Consider the following 21776-nt stretch of genomic DNA (forward strand, 5'->3'; position numbering starts at 1 on the left):
TAAAGGAGACAGGAGTAAGAGTTGCAGAGTCAGACAGATGTGGAATTGAATGCTGGTTTTGCCACTGACTTCTGACCTTTGGAAGGTAAGTTTCTTTACTTTTAAAATGGGATAAGACAAATCAGTAAAGATAAGCTGCAAATTAGTGGTTGCAGGGGATTGTGGGTAGAAGGAGAAATTGACCATGAAGCAGAACAAGAGAACTTCTGGAGGTGATAAAAATACTCTGTAACTTGACTGGGGTGATTTGACAAAACTCACTAAACTGAATGCCTAAAAAAGAGTAAATGTCACTTTATATGCAAATTATACTAAAGCAAACCACATTTAAAAGAACTGCCATGAAGAAATATTTTTCGTGAAGTATCTGACTCCGAGTGATCACTCAATGAATGTTGGTTTGTGCTACTATTATTACTTAGGATTCTCATAAGAAATGACATTTACCTGAGAGAGAGATTTTAAAATTTTGTTATAACATGCCAAGTATGTATGATAGGAAGCCAGGAGGGAACATTTCCCACTGCCTCTCAAATCTATGCATGTGGAGAACAGAATAGAAGGACATGGTGTTGAGAGTGGGTCAGAGAAGGTGTTAGTGAAAAACAGGAACAATTAGATCATTACGTGCTTTCTCTCTTTAGCTATGTGAATGATTTGTGGTTTCTCTATTACTGGATGTCTGGTAAGTGGACCTCTCTGCCACCTTTTTACACAATGGTTTCTTTTGATTGTCCGAGTTAAGCTGCCTTCTAGCTTAGAGCCAGAAATCCAGAACTTCCTTTTAAAGTGATTATAAAAGAAAGAAAAAGGAATGAGATTCTAATATTATACTAAGCTACTTATTCAGAACTTAACTGAAGTTTGTAATTGCAGTGTTATGGAATATATATTCAACGTTTATGGAATTCCAGGGGTTTTGATAACTTTCGGTAAAATTAGTGTGTTTATTTGGAGATTAGTTCAGTTTAGTAGAGACGTTAAAAAATTTATAACCCCCTTCAGTAAGACCTCACATCATTTTTTAGAGAACTCGAGAACTTTTGTTGGCTAACAACCAATTACATAGTTGGTTTACTAGCAGGAGAAGAAGAAAGCCAGACATTTTCTTAGGCTCATCAAAAGAGGTCCTAAATTGTGTCTACCTGGGCATTGGCTATCCATTTATTTTTCATTATTTGGAAACTGGAGATCTCTCGGAATTGTGGGAACAGGAGCATAAATACTTAAACTGAAGTTCATTTAATTATAACTATCTTTGAATTTCAGCTCTGTTAAATCACTAGATCTATGACCTTGGACAAATTTCTTAACAATTCTGAACTTCAATTTCCTCTCTGCAATATTGGAGGAATTACTGTACCTCCTTCTAGTGTTGTAAGGATTAAATTTTATACATCAAGTCAAGTGCTCAACAAAATGTCTAGAGGTAAGAATTCAGCCAGTATTACTGAATTTTTCTTTTCATTTAAATAATTTAATGAGGCTAGGAAAAGCAGATCTAGACCCAAAATTTGGAAGAAAGGCAAAATTGATTTGTGAATATTATTTCCAAATTATATTCGTTTTTCTCTTTCTCTTTTTGTACTCTTTCCCTTTTCATCCCACAAGGTGAGGAGATTGTGTCTTTGAAATGATTGGGTCTAGGGGGAGAAAATATACAAAGAGTATCAATAAGTAACATTTATGGAGGACTTATTTTTACTAGCCCTCTCTAAGCACTTTCTGTGTGCTTAATAAATTAATCCTTACAACTCTAAGCGCTAAGTACTATCATGTTCCTTTCAAAGATGAGGAGACTGAGATTTTGCACAAGTAGAAAGTTTTCAGATCACTCAAATGTAATATGGTTCAAAGAGTCTTTGCTTTTAGAAAAGGCTTCTGGAAATAGAAAGTTAAAATTATGGCATGTGTGTATAGTTATGTTACTGTTAACACTAACACCTCAGTCTTCTTCCTTTCTCTATTTTTCCTTTTCTACTATTAATGACATGCTTATTATATTCCATGGACAATATATAGATAGTTCCATATATTACCTCATTTGATAGGCAGAAGTAAATTATGTCAGAATTATCCCATTTATGGATGAGGAAACTGAAACAAAGAACACTGACATTTTCCCAGGCTCATTAAGAGACAGTATCAGGATTTCTACAACACCTGCCTGCTTGCATAGTCTGATGTTACCTGGTGGGTCAGTGAAAGATGTGATTGAAAGAAACGCTGTCTGACCACTGTTTTGACCTGACATGACATTGGAGGCACAACTGGGAAAACACATTGTCAATTTCATTCATTCGTAAGAAACAAAATAGCATAGTAAAATGATAGTTAAACCAGCAGCTATTATAATCATTATTATTATTCTTACACTCAATAATTTCTAGCCCTCAAAATAATTACTTTTTTTCCAAAATGTACCACTAAAGAATTAGATTTAAGTGTTCCAAGTAGATTTAAGACTGTTCCATGAATCTGCACAATGTTACCGGCTTTATCTTCCTTCTCTATTAGACTGGATTCAAATACTGCTAACAGGAGACAGACTTTCAGAGGCTTATTATCTTCCTTCCTCCAATGCCCTCCAGGGCACTGTAGAACAAGTCCTGCCACCACCTCATTACCTCCACAGGACATACGTGATTGCGAACTCCTGCACACCCATACACCACCTGCAGACATGCATTCACACACACCCAAACCACACTTGTGTACGCATTTGCTATTCTTTTTTTCAACTGGGCAAGATAACATAAAGAACCTGTATTTCTAAAAATGACTGCAGATTTTACTTTTATCATATAAAATGAAAGAAGAAATGTCTGATAAAACATCTTCCTGTTCCCTTGAATTTTCTGTCATTTCCACCTTGACCTAAATTCTATAATCCGTTACCACTTGACTCATTCCTGTTGAGATACTGTCTAGTAGATAATTCCCTCAAAAGTGTCAAAAATATCTAGTGCCTAGTGTTTTACTTCCTTGTTCTTGTACAGAAAAACAAAAGCCATCCTTGCCTAATACCAGATCTTGTAGGTGACATTTTATAGTCGGAAGCTTTAGTCAAATTTAGATTTCATTTTAGAACTTTTACTACTTAGCTTAATAACTTATATCACACATTTAAAAAGTTATTCCTTGTTTATAAACTTTACGTAATGTCAATAGGCTTTCTGTTATGAAATATTGAGAAAATGAATTAATTTGATTTCTTGGACTTCCTAACCTAATTCACTTTCCTAAGTATACAATTATATTCTTTTAAAGTTTTCTTATTTTAATCTTTTTAATGTAATTTAATTGTATTTAACATAGTCAGATATGCTTGCACCACTTTATATTGATTTACAAAATTCAGATAAAATCTATTAACTATATACTAAGAAAGACAGACACTACTTATAAAACGTCCTCACATGAATAATCTCTCTTTTTTAAAATTGAAGTATAGTCAGTTACAATGTGTCAATTTCTGGTGTATAGCACAATGTCCCAGTTATGCATATATATACATATATTCATCTTCATATCCTTTTTCATCAAAGATTATTATAAGATATTGAATATAGTTCCCTGTGCTATACAGAAGAAATTTGTTTCTTGTCTATTTTTATATATAGTGGTTAACATTTGCAAATCTCGTTATTCCCAAATTTATCCCTTCCCACCCTCTTTCCCCCAGTAACCTTAAGATTGTTTACTATGTGTGCAAGTCTATTTCTGTTTTGTAGATGAGTTCATTAGTGTTCTCTTTTTCCTTTCTTTTTTTTTTTTTTTCAGATTTCACATATGAGTGATATCATATGGTATTTTTCTTTCTCTTTCTGTCTTTCTTCACTTAGAATGATGATCTCCAGGTCTATGAAAATCAAAACTGCAATGAGTGAGGTATCACCTATCATCAGTCAGAATGGCCATCGCTAAAAAGTCCACAAATGATAAATGCTGAAAACAGTGTGAAGAAAAGGGAACCCTCCTACACTGCTGGTGGGAGTGTAGTCTGCTGAAGCCATAATGAAAAACAGTATGGAGATTCCTCAAAAAACTAAAAACAGACTTACCATATGATCTAGCAATCCCACTCCTGGGTATATATCTGGAGGGAACTTTAATTTGAAAAAGTACATGCACCCCAATGTTCATAGCAGAACTATTTACAATAGCCAAGACATGGAAACAACCTAAATGTCCACTGACTTATGACTGGAAAAAGAAGTTGCAGTATAATTATACAATGGAATACTACGCAGCCATAAAAAGAATAAGATAATGTCATTTGCAGCAACATGACTATTCTCTCTTATCTCAAATGCCAACTTCTACTTTGTTGTTGTTGTTACTGTTTGCTATTCTAATTATGGTCACTGCAGTTTTCTGGATAAATGCATTTCATATGAAGAAAGAATCTGTGATGTGACTTTTCCCTGCCACCTTGGCTCAGCTGTCCACAGGTCAAGTTCTCACTTAGAAAAATTTTAGTCTTCTTTACCAGTTCTCATTCTGCTCTAAACTCCATGAGATGGTTGAACAAACTATTTTGCAGTATGTTTCCTCCTCATGGAATTTCTCAGGCCTTTGTGAGCTCTGTAAAAAACATTTAAGTGAGTGAAAATTATAATTTTTTTAATATTAAAAATATCAGTGAAATTGTTGTGACTTGAGAATACTAAAGCAGTATATCCTTTACTAGAAAGATATTAATTAGTGTTCTATTTTTGGCACAAATATTTTAAAATTATCCTTATGTTAATATGAGCAAACGACAAAATGTCAATGCCTTTTGCTTATGGCTCTTAATTTGAGGCATTTAAACCAAAGTAATTGAAATGACATATCTTTGAAATAGTTTATTGTTCTTGCAGTCTAACCTTAGAACTGACCTCGTTAGAAGTTTGTTTCTATTTTGTGGATTGTCACATAGTAAATGTTCAATAAATCTCAGCTGTAACTTTTAACATGACAGAAGGAATAATTGTGCCATAATGCAAAATGTGGTGACGGTAGATGCCATACGGAACTTCCAACCATGTTCCTCTGCAAATCGAATTATAGTTTAGCATCTTTCCCTACCAATAGAAGAGCAATGATTTGTCCAAGGAATAAAAAATGTTAAAATTATGCACTTCATATAAGTGGAGTTGTTGAAAGGGTTATCTGGATAATCACCTCCTTCTTTGTGCATCAGAGGTAGAAGTTGATCTGAATACTGCATTGGACACATCGATCACGTTCTTGTTTTCAAACCTTATCACACTACCACATGTATATTTTCAAACTTTTGGAAAAAGTGTCTGGCGGGAAATTGATTGATATAAATGACTAGAGACAAGAATTGTGTCAGTGGGAAGGTTATGGAGGTGTTTCGTATTTTGACCATATGAGTAGGAGTTTTCACTGCCAGTTTTTTCACTGAAGATGAGATGGGAGAGAACTGCAATTGACACCAAGAGTTTTACCTGTCACTATAACTAACGAAAGACACTTTGTACACTTCATGCAAATTGGTGGAACACATTTTATCTCAAGATGCTAGACTCTCTGAATTTGCCTTTTGTATAAAATGCAGAATTAAGTTCATTTCTCTAATGTCTACTAGATACTGATAGATATGATTCGTCTTCCTAAACTGGGTGTAAATTAACAGGAATTCTCTTTTTAACATGTGCTACACATCAAATATAGGCTCTTCTGTTGTCTGATTTAGTGTTTTTTCTGTGGTGGGTGAAGTAATAGGTCAGCAAAGATCTGTGCCTCTAACTTAACAAGCAAAAATATAAAAGCAAAATGCAAATGATTCGTCTTAAACTGATGTATTTCTTAGCCTGGACATAGACAAAAGTAATACATTCTTCCATTGTTTTATTCATCAGGATATGCATAATGTAAAGCTTTGAACCAGAATTTATAATTTAGAAAAGATAAAATATTTTAATAATTCTCTCTATAAACTTCTTAAAATAAAAAAAAGTTTATTGAAAAAAGAACTCCAAAATTTTCTATTCCTCTTAACTACATGGATTTCCAATATAGTATTAAGTAAAATAGATAATATCAAGAAAATAGTCTGATACTGGGTTTTGCCAAAAGCTACAAATTAATGCTATAGAATGATACTTTTTTTTCTTAAGTAAGAAAAGTAGGCCAGTGAGAAGATGTGGAAAACATGAACAAGAAAAACAAAACTTAAATATTTGACATATTTGGGACAAGGTACTCTAGATGGATCATGGTCTTGGCTTGTTTGCTGACCCACATATACCTAATATCAATCAGAGAGAAAGTCTTCTGACTACAACCCCCACTTACGAGCACTTCTCCCCAGGGCTCTGTCAATGGTTAGGAAAGCTTTGATTTATTCACTCACCATTATTGTCTATTCTATCACTCTTTTCCTATTCAAAACATTTATTTGATGTTTCTACAAATTTAAAATTGCACATAGGGGCTTCAAATTATTAGCCTGGATATGGGAATACATTCTGTATAGATCCAATCTCCTGGCAAGAATTAATGTTTTCATAGGAATTCAGCATAAAAATACCATAAATATATATCTGTATTAAGTGATTCTGAAACAAGACAGATCTCTTCACAGCGCACCTGATACCAACTAATCGTGTAAGATGATGAAATCGCTGATCCAACAGAACATTTCAATATATTTGAACATTTAGATTTAGCCAAATAATCGGAAAAATGTTCCTATTCATATGGGCATTTTGATGTCATCTGAATATAATCTATATTATAATATCAATTCTAAACATTGTCAAGTTCAAGGCTGTGTGATACAAAGCGGTTCAGATAAAAATTATAAAATGTCAGTAAATTACTAGATGTTTTGTTTGGATAAATCTAAGCATGCATATATTTACAAGCATTCAGTCAATAGTTCTATGTTTAAATTTTCATCTAGATATTTAACATTACTGACTACTTTTATCAAACAAATTCTACACTAGATTTTTTGAGAGAGAAAATGGATTAAACAGCAGTTATTTAGAACTATTTTCATTAAATACTTATTTATTTTAAATTACCTTGTATATTATTTGAAATGCTATAAATGAAGAATAAGTATTTTACCTTTAAATGCATATTTTCCCGTAGATGAGATTTTGTGTTTAAATATTACTAGCAAAGGTAATCCTGAAGAATGAATCTTCGGTCCCTTGTATCATAGTTTTCCTTTCATTTCAATGTGAGAGGCCAAAATTGCATCTGTAATACAGGACCTGACAAAAAAATAAAAACGCATGCATGCAATGATTCTATTTGTGATTCTATTTCCTAAATTAAGTTAGATGCAACATAAAACCTTTTACACAAAACATCAAAAGCGCTTTATTTTGACAATTAAAATTTTAATGAAATAAAGCATTCCCAGAATGAAAACTGATCACATTTTCCAACAAGCAGTCTGTGTTTATTTTATCTACCTGAAACATTTGCATCTCTAGATTAAGTAGTTTTGCTAATCGGTTTACATCTCCAAGTAGGCTGTAGTTCCTTAAATATTTATACAGTCTTAATGTACATCATGCTGGTTTTATTAATTTTAACCCCAAAGCCTCTTCTACCAATTACTTCTTAATGACTATATTGCTTTTCCTCTTGATCGTCTTTGTTCTTTGGTACGATATTAAAAAAAAAAAAAAGGGAGAGGGAGATAGAAGGCTGAAATAAAAGAGCTAAAAAAATGCCACTCTGAATGATTTACCATGTAAGACCTCACTTCTCTGACTCACTTGCCTATTGCAGGCAAACTTTCCTGTTTTGTTTTTGTTTCATTTTTTCTTAATCCAAAGTCATATGCTTTCTTTTCATCCTAAGAAAACAAAATTTAAAAAAAAAATCTTTTTGTTTGACAGAGTTGATTTTAGCTTTGATGTAGCTTGATAAAAACACATCAAAGTCCTTGAATCATCCTGTATCTTTTGACTCATCAGCAAAAGAAAAAGTTTACGTGTTTTAGGAGCTTAGATCACTCAGCCGAAAAATGCAAAATATTATCCTGGTGAAAACTACCTAATATTTTATTTTACAAAACATGTTTGTCAAAGAGATTTTTTTTCAAGTCTTAAGTTTTTTCCCCTCTATCTCTAATATTTGTCTAGCATGTGGGCTATTTTAGAACAAGAAATTAGACTTTTGAGATATAACAACTCACACACACGGATGACTGGAAGTATATTCCATTTCAAAATCTCTAACTTTATATTGAACAGTGTTTTTAAATATAATTTATATGTTTATTTGTTTAAATATTTATTTGCCTAAATATTCACAAAGATATTTTTCACAATAATGTGGATCCATTCATACATCTACTCATGAAGATTAAAAATTCTGTGCTACTATATTTTATAAACCAGAAACTGAAAAGATCCATTCTGATTTCCAAAGTGTACAGCTTAAAAATTATATTTTCCTCATTTTATGTATTATATATATTTTAGTGACAGTTGTATACCTATAGATGTCTATTTTTATCTATCTCTGTGTATTTATCTTATTCATCTATCTATGCTTTGTGATATGTGAATATATATGACTATTTAGACAAGGTTGATATTTAAGTGCTATTTTAAAAGAATCTTGTATTTCCTGTTTATATACAGCAGTGGAGGAACACTCTGAAACAGGAAGAGTTACAAACAAAACAATTTGTACTTTTTTTAAAGTTTGATCTATTATATTTATCTTAGCTGTGTTGCTAGGAGTCACTGGTTGACAGTAGTTACCCAAATTGTAAGATAAGTTCATTGCTTTCAAAATGATTTATACTCATTCCTTTTATTATCTCTGTTCCTTATAATTCTTGTAGCTTTATTTGTTTTGGGTGGTGGTTCTATTTAGCAGGCAGTCAATTCAAAATAGGGTAAAAAACAATTTTATAAATTATATATAAGAAACCTACATTAGTTTCTGTATTCAGTCCTAAAACTTCTCAAATATTTATTTTTTACATTGTCTTTTAGAAATGAGGGAAAAAATTGTATGTTGCCACTAATAGGCTTCCATATTGTTTCCAACATAATTTTTTTAAAATAGCACTTAAATGTAAACCTTATGGAAATATTCATATCAGTGCCTGACACATTATAGATGCTAAAAAATATCTGATGGATATATGAGTAAGTCAATAAGTAAATTCCCTAATATAAGTTTTCAATTAATCTTGATCAACTAACCACTGGGACAACTTTCATAGTTTTAATACGAATAAGCATGTTGCTAATATTTTCTCTTTCTTGTCATCTTGCAAGGATGTGTGTATTGTATTTTTCTCACAATTCAGTGTTATACCAACCTCAGCCTATTCAGCTTTCTTGTGTCACAAGGCATTCAGGACCCTTTCTGGTCTGTCCCAAACGACTTTTCTAACCCTTTCTCCCACTGTTCCCGGGCTGGGTCATGAACTCTCTTCATTCTTAAGAGAATAATCTACTAGCGCTTCCTCAAACATATCTAATTTACTTTAAACTTTACATCTTTGTTTCTATTGAAGCCATTATGCTCTGGCTTCTTACACAAATCATATTCATTCTTTAAGCCCCAGATCAAATCCTTCCACTCACAGGAAGCTTTCTTGAGCACTGTGGTCTCTTACTTTTCTCTGAATTCCGGCACTATGTTATGACTCAGCCATCCCTTTGTTTGGAGTCGTGATTCACGTTCCTCTTGTCTCTCTAGAGACACAAACCCAGGATTCTTGTAGAAAAACTAATTTGGTATTTGTATTTAGATGTTCCATACGTTTTAGTGAGTAAAATAATCCGATCTGCTCTAGTGGATAATTAGCTCATAATCAGTCACATCTCTACTTACTGAAGCGGAGGGAGGACCTATCATGTAGAAATTGCAGAGACACTACAAAGATTTGATCCTGTCATTTGAAATAGAGCAATCTTTCCCCACTGTGCCAATCCTTTCCAGCCCTAATTCCATGCCAAAGATTCTTGAACTGTCCTTTGGTGTCTTCAGAATTGCAGGTAACTGAACTCTACCTGGTTCCAATTCACCCGACATGTGTGACTGTACGTCATTATACCAGCTCCAAGCTGCTAGGTTAGTGTAAGATAAAAAAGAAAGAAAGAAAGAAATGCAATTTGCTTTTTCTTTTCTGCTTTACTTTTTTTTTTTTTTTTTTTTTTTTGGAACGGCAGATATCACTAATACAACAAAGGCTATTCTAGTCTGCATTTTGGTACAAAAAATATCAAGATTACATTATAAAAATCTTCAAGTGCATCTTATTTTGAAAACTGACAGTCTTAATTTTTTTACAAGGATTTCAAGAGATCAATCATCTATTTTTATATTCTGGAATTCCGCTGTACACAGAGGATCTCATTGCTTGAACTTCGCTTCTCTTTATACATAGACATTTTTATAAAATATTCATAAGAAATTGTTGACTATAGAACTATGGCAATTCTCTTGAGTGATCCTGGGAGTTTTTCAGTCAATGAGCTCCATGCAGCTCTGGCAGCATGAGCCGTGCTCCATAAATCAGACTAAAACCATTTTATGCTGCTTTTAAAATTACTGCTATCAACAAAACCCATGAGCCTGAATTACTTAATCTATGCAGATGTTGTTAACTGCATTAATTATTTAATTCTGACAATAAAACAGCAGTTCCATTTGCCTTAATACGGACCATTCACGCTAATTTTTGAAAGGACATTTCACAATAAGTCCACTAGATGGGAGTAGACAACTTTTTAAGCTGCATAAAGCACAGGATGAAAATGGTAGTTGCTAAACTTAGATGTAAGGTAATTCTAGGTTATAGTATCGCATTTCTAACCAAGGCTCACGAAATACCTTTTGTTAACTAGTGTAGGTTACATTAAAACAGAATTACTTTCCTGGAGGACTGAATTGATTCAAAGGAACTTTCTTTTTCATTGCCAGTGTAGTCATCTTTATGATTTCACGACAAATAAATTATATAGAAACTTTTTTCTATCTTTTTATTGACATGAAAACCAATCCTACATACCAGTTAGATAGCCTCCAGTTTGATGAATTAAGTGGTCCCCTTTGAAATATGATTGCATTTTTTAATAATCATATTAACTAGAAATTAACAAAAAGGAATCGCATAGATTATTGTCCTCTTTAGACTGCTGGTTAATTGATTACTTCTTGCACATGTGTTGAATATTAAGCTTCCCCAGTCAGACATGTGCATGAAGCAAAATTATTATTTTTTTTTCACCAGGACATAGTGAGCCATGGCAGGTCAATGAAATTATAATTGGTTCTAATTAGCACTCCTCAAGCTGTTAATTTTTTTTTTAACCTGCATCTAAATCACACAGAGAGAAAGGTAAAAACTGTCATAGGAGATAACAAAGATGCCCCAAATACATGGCTCTTTGAATTTGAGTGAACATCTATAAAGCTTAGATTCTTGATTTTTTATTTATTTATTTTTTTTGCTATGTCTTTTGAATGATTTCTGAAAAACAAAAAAGAAAAGTTCATTTTAAATTGCAGTATTTTTTCGATGAACAAGAACGTAAGGATGTCATTGTAACAGTCGTGCTCTTTTTGTTATTGTTGTTATTATTTATAGCTACACAGGGAGTGAGGTCATTAACTTGAGGCAAATGTCACATTTTCTGCATAAGCTTTGAGCTTTCTCACTTTGCTCTGTTTCAAGAAATGCTGGAAATCTCTCTGATTCTAGCCCTAGTTGTCTTCACTGAGGCCTGCAACACATGTGAGATGAACACAAAACTGATTATGTTCTTTGTGCAGTGCAACTGACATAAAAAATTTAGATACCTAGTTCTCTTACATATGTCAAATATAAAAAAATCTTTCAGATGCATGGTCAGACTGTCTAATAAACTGAAATCTCTATGATTTTCTTCTATGCACTGAGGTTCACCTCTGTTTTTAAATGTGAATGTTTCAATGTCAAAACTTTGCAAAATGTCTGAATAGATGTGAGAATTGGAGCTGTTCTTTCAGGTTTGTTTTCTCTGTGATGCCAATAAGCTTTTTAGCAATTTCTTTTGAATCAGTGTTTATTTTTATAATTTTTTATTCCCACTGTTTCATACAGATTTCATTACAAATTTAATTTCTAATAATGTCTTCTATGTTTAAGAAATTATTCCTAAATGTAATCTCCTACTCTAGGTTTCTTCCACTTGATTCTTTAACCGTAATTTTCCTATTTCAATTTTATATCACAGTTATAATTTTAATAAAATTACACTAAATCTACAAAATAACTACACTGCACAAATGTTAAATTTTACTCCAATGTTAACATTTTTTTCCTCAGATTAAATAATATGCATTTTAATCTATTGAGAAATGCTTAGGTAAAATCTGAATACCTGCTTTTATAGCAATTGTGGAAATTTAAATACTTGTAGTAACTGTTAAATATGTCTGTTATCCCTTTAACTTAGAAAAATATGTCTGCCAAATGATAAGCAAGATAAAGTAGTCTTTTTAGTATAAGATACAAAATGAAATTTTAGAAGAAAATTCTAATCAGATTTAAATGCCTCTACTATTCCACTAAAGAAAGTTGAATTACCTAGCAACATTTTTTAATTGGTGAAATTAACACTATGATTCTTCAATACACTTTTAAAGTAAACATTTTCAATCATACATATGACATAAAAATGCATATTAAATCAGTTTAGACTACCAAATACATAATATTCCATCTTATATGGTTTACAAGCTTTAAAAGGTTGATAAATTTATTTCAGAAAAACAAATGTAACACATCATGAGACAAGTGAAAAAGAACATGTCAATTCAAAAATGGATTTGATTTAATTTGCTTGTTTAAGGTATCCTGATGACATATTGGCTGCAGAAAATAACTTACAAACCTCAATAAAATAACTGGAAAGTGAAAGATTGCTTTTAAATGGTGATTTTTTCTTCTTGGCCTTTTTTTACCAAAATGAAAACAACTGTAGTTTCTTATGAAGTTCCATTTATATAACTTTCCAATTCTGTTATTTAAATTTAACTATTTAAATTAATAACTTATTTGAATATCATCAAGAACTGGATTTGTTTACATATTTCTAATCATTTTGTTGAAAGAAATTTTGCCAAAGGTCTGTAAAATTGGGCTGGAAGAACTATATTCTAGATTACTATTTATTTTATTATTGTGTTATAGGCTCCTACCTGGTGTTAAAATCTTTGTTGACAGTAGCATGCTTTTGGCACATATCCAGTATTCTATATTTTTCAGTGCTCATTTAATTACTGCTCTTTAGTTGCAAATATCAATGAGACAAATAAATATATTTAATATAGCTGAATATTTATAGACTATATATTTTAATTCCTATAAAGTCTTTGCATTTATATAAAAATTGAGATGTCTTCACAGAAACCCTCTATCTTTACCCATGTGTTCTAATTCATAACCCTGTAGTCAACCATAAATACAGCAGAAAACACCGAATTGACCCTGCTGGAAACAGTTGAGTCAGGCTACACAGAATTTGGCTCTAGTTTTTGTTATTTTCAAAAGTGTCCAGTTTAGAAAAATGTACTAACCCTGGAGACAGCAAGTCATCTTTAGTGTAAATACGTAAATTGCAAATGGAGCCAAGTAATATGTGTATGTGAAAAACATAAGTAACAAAGAAACCAGGTGTGAGAGCTTGCTGAATTTTGGCTTATAATTTACTTACATTTTGTTTTCTTGAAATAAAGTTAAATGTGTTATTGCCTGGGAAGAGATCAAACGCTTAAGCCACAGGCAGGAGATTTGGTTCCACCCTTTACCTGCTGTTAAGCCATCTGCAATCTCCTTAATCTTCTGAATACCTCAGTTTCTCCATTTATCGAGTGAGGAGAGGACACCACCTGCCCTATGTGCCACTTCTTTTTTTTTTTATCACAGGAATGTTACAAGAATTAATGAAATCAGTTTTGCAAAAACACATTCTGCCCTGAGGACAGGGAGAAGGTAAAGCTCTGAGGAAATATAACCTGATGATAGCAAAGAAAATGTCTTTTAACAAAGATACTACCAGTATTTGTGAGAGGTTAACAGTGCAACCAGTGTGTTCAAAGAAAGCAGTATCTTTGAGGACCTGAATTTCTGCATGCAAACCTGGAGCTCTGGATTTGCCGGTTAATGTCGTTTGAGGATTACACAACTTCAACAACTAAATAGCTTAATTGCCATAAATATTTTTGGCCAAAGCTTAAAATGAATCTGTTTATTAAAATTTAAATTATTAGTAAATTGTAAGTCATGAAGAGGTAGAATAAACATTGTCTTCTGCTTTTGCTGCTGGTGGTGGTGGTAGCAGATGTTATGTTCTATGGTGCCATTTTTTTCTAATGATAGTTATACAAATTTAGGAACTTGCATATAGCTAAAAGCTGACCTACAAGGATTCCTACTGTGCATTTTAAAAATTGGGACATTTATACAGAATTAGATTTTTCTAAATGGAATATTTGAACAAAAATATATTGCAGCCATATCATTGAAAGTGACAGCCTCAATTAATGTAAAACATCAAATATACACAATGACGAAGAACATCACATAAGGAAAAGATACACCTGTTGGTCTCACTGGCCATTTTATTTTAGCCTGTCAGGATGTAAACTCAAGCCCTATTCTGTTAAACAAACAAGAAGTAGTAAAAGAGATTGTCCCTTGCCTTGAAAATGAAATGTACGTGTAATTTTCATAGCTCAGTAATTTAAATAAACACATATTATGTAGTATATTATATTTTAAAGTCACAATAAATGTATCTCTGGGAAAAATCTTATTCAAATTATAGAGCTGAGTGTGAATGAGAGCACAGAATACATCACAAAAGTCAAAGAGAGAACCAAGGTAGAATAAAGCTGTGGCTTCAGCATTTGCAAAGAGAGCAGAACAAGCCTCTCTAAATAAGCTTATTTGATTTGGGAATTTTCCAAGCTTGCTTAACATAAACTACATTTTAATTCCAGAATAATCAGCCAGAGGGAATGGTTTTATAGTCGACACATAAGGTTTGAAATCCTTGGACTTCCTGCAACTACAGGTTCAAATCCCAGTAGTGCTCCATTCTTCGGTGGTGGCTGAGTTAAGTACCACGCACGTGTATATACATGTGTGAAGGGATTTTTTACAGATGAAACGTCCTAAACGAGAGCATGGCTTGCGCTGTGTGAAGATCCCAATGCAGTTTTCCTAAGAACAGAGTGTGTGGCTCATGAATGACTGCAGCTTCTGGGAATCTTGCCAAAAACCTAGGGCAACCGAGAGTGTGGCTTTGCTCTAAAGGAGATTAAACTCCCTATTTAAAAGCTCCCTCTACTCCACCATTGTGAGGGTTACACTCATTATTTTTTCCATGTTAGATGGTGAGTTAATACACATGCCTAAAATGCAATATCTTAATTCTCCTCTCCCTCCCTGTCTGACGGAGTTGGTAGACTTGCCACACGCAGCATCAAGGTTATTGATTCCAACAGCACACATAAAATGCTATTACAAGGGAAACATCCTATGCGCTGGATGGATAACCACGTAAAAAGTGAAAAGTGACCCACAGCAGTTAGCTCAGTAAAAATATAAAAATAAATACGTTTTAAAAGCTAAGGTAATGAGGTCAAATTTTCTGTGAATCATTTAGTTGCATGTTTTCCAGTAATGGTCTGTGGCTCCTAAATACCACTATTTGTCGCAGGATTAGGCAAGAAAACATGAATGAATTAACACTTCATGCCTTTTTAAAGTTTACTTCCTACTATGCATTGGTCAGTATTGTTTTATTTTTATATGTATGAGGAAGTAGATTGACAATAAATATCTCTTTTCAGTTTATCTCCTATTGAGTATTAGTCAATATAGCTCTTATTTATTTAGGAAAGAAGATTGTTTTATAGGAACATCTAATATTTCTGCAACTATTCAGTCATAGAGAATGAGATGGAGGATAATGAGAAAGAAAAAATATTTTCCCTGCTGTTGATTTTTATTAGAAACCATGTTTATTCTTTTAAAATCCTACTGTTATAATTTAATCACAGTGTAATATCATGTATGTTTAATATAGAATAAATATGATACAGGCTTCCAACACCTTTTTTCTATTTTTTAATAAAATTCACTAAATTGTTCCCATGTAAAATAATCCAGTGACATCTTAATTTGTAGAATCCTTATGATCAATTGACATAATGGATTTAAATGTTCTCTGAAAAATATAAAGTGCCACAAAAGTATATGATATTGTTATTTTCTAATCTCAGGACTTGTGTTAAAATTAGCAGTTTTGAAGAGAATGAAGGAATGAAGAACATAACACACTAAATATTAATTGTACAAGAATTTCAAATGAACCACTAAATTGTAAAACAAATTATGGTAAATATAGTTGGACTACACTTAGCATTGGAGCCCTCACTAAGAATTAATGATTCAACTGGTTTCCCAGCATGCTCAAATTTTTTATTTTAAAAAATCCATTCTTGGACATAGAATCTTAGAAGTTAGGGTGTTTTATTTTATCATTAAAAAAAAAACTTTGTTTTGGCGTAGTTGCAAGGTTAATAACTCTGAATGTGACAGGGTGTCAGTTACTGTTTTGCTCTTTCATTTATATGCAAAAGGTTCAGGATATAATTATTCACAGATGGGATAATTATCTAAATAGAAATAAAACAAAAATATACAAATAAGCTATAATTTCTAACAAAAGATTTTACTGAGTTTGTTATATTAAAAATCTTAATATAAAATTCAGTCAAATTTCTATACACTAGCAACAACCACCAAAAAACCCTGTTAGACGACGTAACTTTAAAAGGATTCCACTTGTGGTACATCAGAAATAAAGTGCCTAGAAGAATACTAACATGCTATTTCTGCATAAAGTTAAAATATTTTATCTTAGACACTAAAGAAGACAAGTAAATTGAGTCATATACTAGATTCATAGATGGGAAGATTCTAGTACATTTAAATACCAGTACTACTCAAACTGATTTCAATTTGATACATTTTACATCAAAATCCCTATGGTTTATTCTGTGGATCTTGTGGAGGTGATTCTAAAGCTCATATGTTAAGAGAAAATGTGAAAAATTGCCAAGTCATTTCTCTGAAGAACAAGGAAAGGGGAATTTGTCTCATGAGATGTCATAAATTATTACAGATCTATGGTAAATGAGATAGTGGTATTGGTATATGAACTAAGAAAACATCAAGAAGTAGAATAAAAAGCCCAGAAAAAATCCACAATACATGGATTTTTGATTTGTCATGAAGCTGGCATTGGTTTTTTGTGAGTTGATAAACTTCTAAACAAATTATTCTGGTATGACAGTTTATGTTCACTTAGGTGGATAGAAGGAAAGCTGGAGTCTTATACTATACTACACACTAAAATCATTTCCAAGTGGATTAAAAACTTTAATATGAAAGGAAGAACAATGAAACTTTTAGAAGGAAAAATAATTGAATAATTTGTGACCTTAGTAGAAACTAATTTATTTAGAATCAAAGAGAAAAAGTAAAATAGGAATTAATTTGACCATACTAGTATTTAAAATTTGAGTTTTTCAAAAAAATCAAATAGAAAATAAACTGTCATAAACAGAAAGATTATTTGCAACACATGTAGCTGCCCTCCCTAAAATTATGATGAATAAAAAAATAACTATTCAAAAGATAGCCAAAAGTCCTGAATAAACATATGAAAGGCAACCCATAGACATGCAGATATTCTAGAACTATTATACAATAAGGAAATAAAATTTAAAACCCATGAAATAGAATTTGTCACTCAAGACTTCCGCAGAAAATTTTTAAAGGTTTGACAATAGGAAGTAAAGATAAGACAAACTATTGGGAAACTGGAATGTTGTTATACTGCTGGTAAGTTGAAGTTCGTGAAACCACCTTAGAAATAATTATTGTACTGATCTTGTAAAGTTGAGGATAAGTATATCGATGAGCCCATCAAATGCTCTCCTTGGTATTCACCCTAGAGAAAGATGTGCACCTGGAGACGTGTATCAGAATGTCCATGGCAGCACTATTTGTCTTAGCCCCAAATAGGAAACAAATCAATTGTCCATCAACAGTAGCATCCATAAATAAATGATGATGTATGAAGGAATTCTGTACATCAGTAAAAATGCATAAATGACAGCTATAAACATGGTTGAATCTCAGGAATGAAATATAAGGCACCAAACACAAATTGCAGAGAAGTGTATAGATTTGATTCAATTTATATAAACTTATAAAACATGAAGAACAGAACAATAATTTGTTATGGTTAAACATAACATTAGTATAATAATAAATAAAAGCAAGGAAATTATAAACATGAAATTCAGGAGAGAATTTACCTCCTTAAAGAAAACCTGATGGGATGGGATGGGAAAACATCACTAAGGGATTTCAAAGTAATGAAAATATGCATTTTATTTTTTATATAGCATGGCTAGTAACAGGTATTAGACTATACGATTAAATATGTCATATATATGTGTACATATAAATATATAAATGTAAATATCCTTTTGCATCTTTCAATATTTATCAAATGCCCTTCATGCCCCATGAAAAGAGAAAAATTCTATCAAATAGTCATAAAATTATTTTTCTGTAAAGACATTTTAATTAGGCTGTCAGAACTCTAATCAGACCAGATCGTTTGTACTTGCAAAACATTTTAACTACATTACGTACTTGGGAAACATTCTGAATACATCCTAGGCTTCTTTTTGTAAGTGAACAGAAACTGTGATATTGGACTTTACTGATACACAGTAAGAGGAAGGTATTGTATATATTCATGGTACTCATGGTTGAGATGTGCTTAAATGCAACAGTCACTATATTCTCTTATGAGGAATAATAAAAAATTTGTCTCAGCACTTAGCTTAAAAAAGCTCCTGAATAAATGTCTCCTCAATTAATGATGTGGACCCAAGGGCCTCATTTGACAATGTATAACTTCACTCTGAATCTTTTCTATATTTCTTATGGCTTTACGGCCTCACAGAACCTATGTATGGCCCACCTTTGGTCATCAAATAAGAATTTTATAGTAATATTTTTTAAATTTATCTTTTATTTTACATTATTTTCCAACACTTATTTTCCCTTTATTTCCTGAAACTGGTATATTTTACTTTTGTTCCATATTCCATATATTAGCTGTTATACATTCTTTTTTGAATGAATCAGGGTATAAACAATTATCTCTGAAATTTTTTAAACAGTATTTAAAATCTTGCAACTCTACCTTTTATCACTGAAAATTGAAGTCTGAATTTTTGAGGCTGTCCCCCTGATGCATGATATTGACAAAAATCACACCAGTTTCAATACTGAATAATCCAGGATATGGACAAAATTTGTAAGTCATTTTAAATATCATGGTAAAAAATTATCTCTATAGAGACATGTTATGTATTTGCTTTCCTTAAAGAGGTAAATACCTAGAAGCCACATTTGAAATATAATGACTATTAACATAAAGCAAGCAGGAACTCAATTATGGAAAATAAGAGATGAAACAAGAAAAATACTTAGACCCCTTTAGATAAAAACAAAACAAAAACCTATATCCCTTGATATCTAAAAAACCTGAATTGACAACTGTCTTCTTAAACTGGCTTAAGTTTTTGAGTGGAGCCTCAAATCAAGTTTTTGGAAACCACACAAATTTCTCCCAAACATTTTTGAAACTGACTCAATGGTTTAAGCCATACAAATGCATCAACTCATTTGTGCAGGAAAGCACAGCCAACTTCATGGTGTTTGGTGTCAGGTAGAGGGTGACTTTCACCCTGGGCCTTTCCTTTCTTCAGCTATCATGAGGGGAAAGAATACACTACTTCTGCCTCAGTTATAAAAGGGGTTATCAAAAAAGGACTTAAATAACCCTCTCAGACTTCAGACAATGCTACAGAGCTACAATAATCAAAATAGCATGGCACTGGTACAGAAACAGACATATGTATAAATGGAACAGCACAGAGAGCCCAGAAATAAACCCACAAATTTTGGTCAACTAATCTTTGACAAAGAAGGCAAGAATATACAATGGAGTAAAGACATTCTCTTCAGCAAATTGTTTTGGGAAAACTGGACAGTAAATCAATGTTAGAATACACCCTCACACCACATACAAAAATAAACTCAAAATGGCTTAAATACTTAAACATAAGACAAGGCTCTATAATCCTCTTAGAAGAAAACATAGCAAAACTTTTTCTGACATAAATCTTAGTAATGTTCTCCTAGGGCTGTCTACCCAGGCAATATAAGTAAAAGCAAAAATTAACAAATGGAACCTAATTAAACTTACAAGCTTTTGCAAAGCAAAGGAAACTGCAAACAAAGCAAAAAGACAACCTATGGAATGGGAGAAAATATTTGCAAAAGATATGACTGATGAGGGCTTAATTTCCAGAATATACAGACAGCTCATACAACTTAATAATAAAACACCCCAAACAACCCAATCCAAAAATGAGCAGAAGACCTAAACAAGCAGTTCTCCAATGAAAACAGACAAATGGCCAATAGGCACATGAAAAAATGCTCAATATCACTAATTATCAGTGAAACACAAATCAAAAACTACAATCAGGTATCAGCTCACACCAGTCAGAATGGACATCATTCAAAAGTCCACAAACAATAAATGCTGGAGAGGGTGTGGAGAAAAGGGAACCCTCCTATGCTGCTGGTGGGAATGTAGCTTGGTGCAGCCATTATGGAAAACAGTATGGAGATTCCTTAAAAAACTAAAAATAGACTTATCATATGACCAAGCAATCCCACTCCTGGGCATATAACCAGAGGAAACTTTAATTTGAAAAGATACATGAACCCCAACGTTCAAAGCAGCATTATTTACAGTAGCCAAGACATGGAAGCAACATAAATGTCCATCGACAGATGACTGGATAAAGAAGTTGTGGTATATTTATACAACAGAATACTACTCAGCCATAAAATAATAAAATAATGCCATTCGCAGCAACATGGATGGCCCTGGAGATTCACTTCATTCTAAGTGAAGTAAGCCAGAAAGAGAAAGAAAAACACCGTATGATATCACTTATATGTGTAATCTTAAGAAAAAGACAAGCTTATTTACAAAACAGAAACAGTTTCACAAACATAGAAAACAAACATTGTCACCAGCGGGGGAAGGGGTCAGGAAGGGATAAATTGGGAATTTGAGATTTGCAGGTACTAACTACTATACATAAAATAGATAAAACAACAAGTTTATACTGTATAGCATAGGGAACTATATTCAGTATCTTATAGTAACCTATAATGAAAAAGAACATGAAAACGAATATATGTATGTATATGTGTGACTGAACTACTATGCTGTACACCAGAAATTGACACATTGTAGACTTACTTCAATTAAAAACAAAAAAATCAGAAAAGGACTTCAGTGTCTATTATTGTGGGAAAGGAAATGAGCGACCAACTTTACATTCAGTTACATACTTTTCTTCCCTTACCATTTCATCACCATTTCACCAATAACATAGCAATGTTCTACCATAGCTCAGAAGCATAAGAAATTCCATGAATGGACCTAAGTTCACAGTCTCCCAAGCATTTTTATAATGTTTTGGGGGATTTTTGGCAGTGTTTTAAATAATATGGTTTTTCTCTCTCTCTTTCTCTCTCTTCTTTCCTTTTTTTTTTTTTCAGGATTTTTCTTTTTTTATCTTAATGTCATTTTATTGGTGATTCCCAC

At 32.4% G+C, this 21776-nt stretch overlaps 1 long non-coding RNA gene across 1 annotated transcript; it reads right to left on the reverse strand.

Annotated features, from left to right (window-relative positions):
- Positions 1–1411: 1411 nt before the first annotated feature.
- Positions 1412–13295, reverse strand: LOC116662551. The gene is made up of 4 exons (XR_004318527.1): positions 13231–13295; positions 12878–12881; positions 12440–12453; positions 1412–1423 (listed from the first exon to the last, which is right to left on the reverse strand). It is a non-coding gene; the product is annotated as an uncharacterized LOC116662551 (long non-coding RNA).
- Positions 13296–21776: the final 8481 nt, after the last annotated feature.

Source organism: Camelus ferus, unplaced genomic scaffold (assembly GCF_009834535.1).
Source record: "Camelus ferus isolate YT-003-E unplaced genomic scaffold, BCGSAC_Cfer_1.0 contig322, whole genome shotgun sequence".
Lineage (NCBI taxonomy): Eukaryota > Metazoa > Chordata > Mammalia > Artiodactyla > Camelidae > Camelus > Camelus ferus.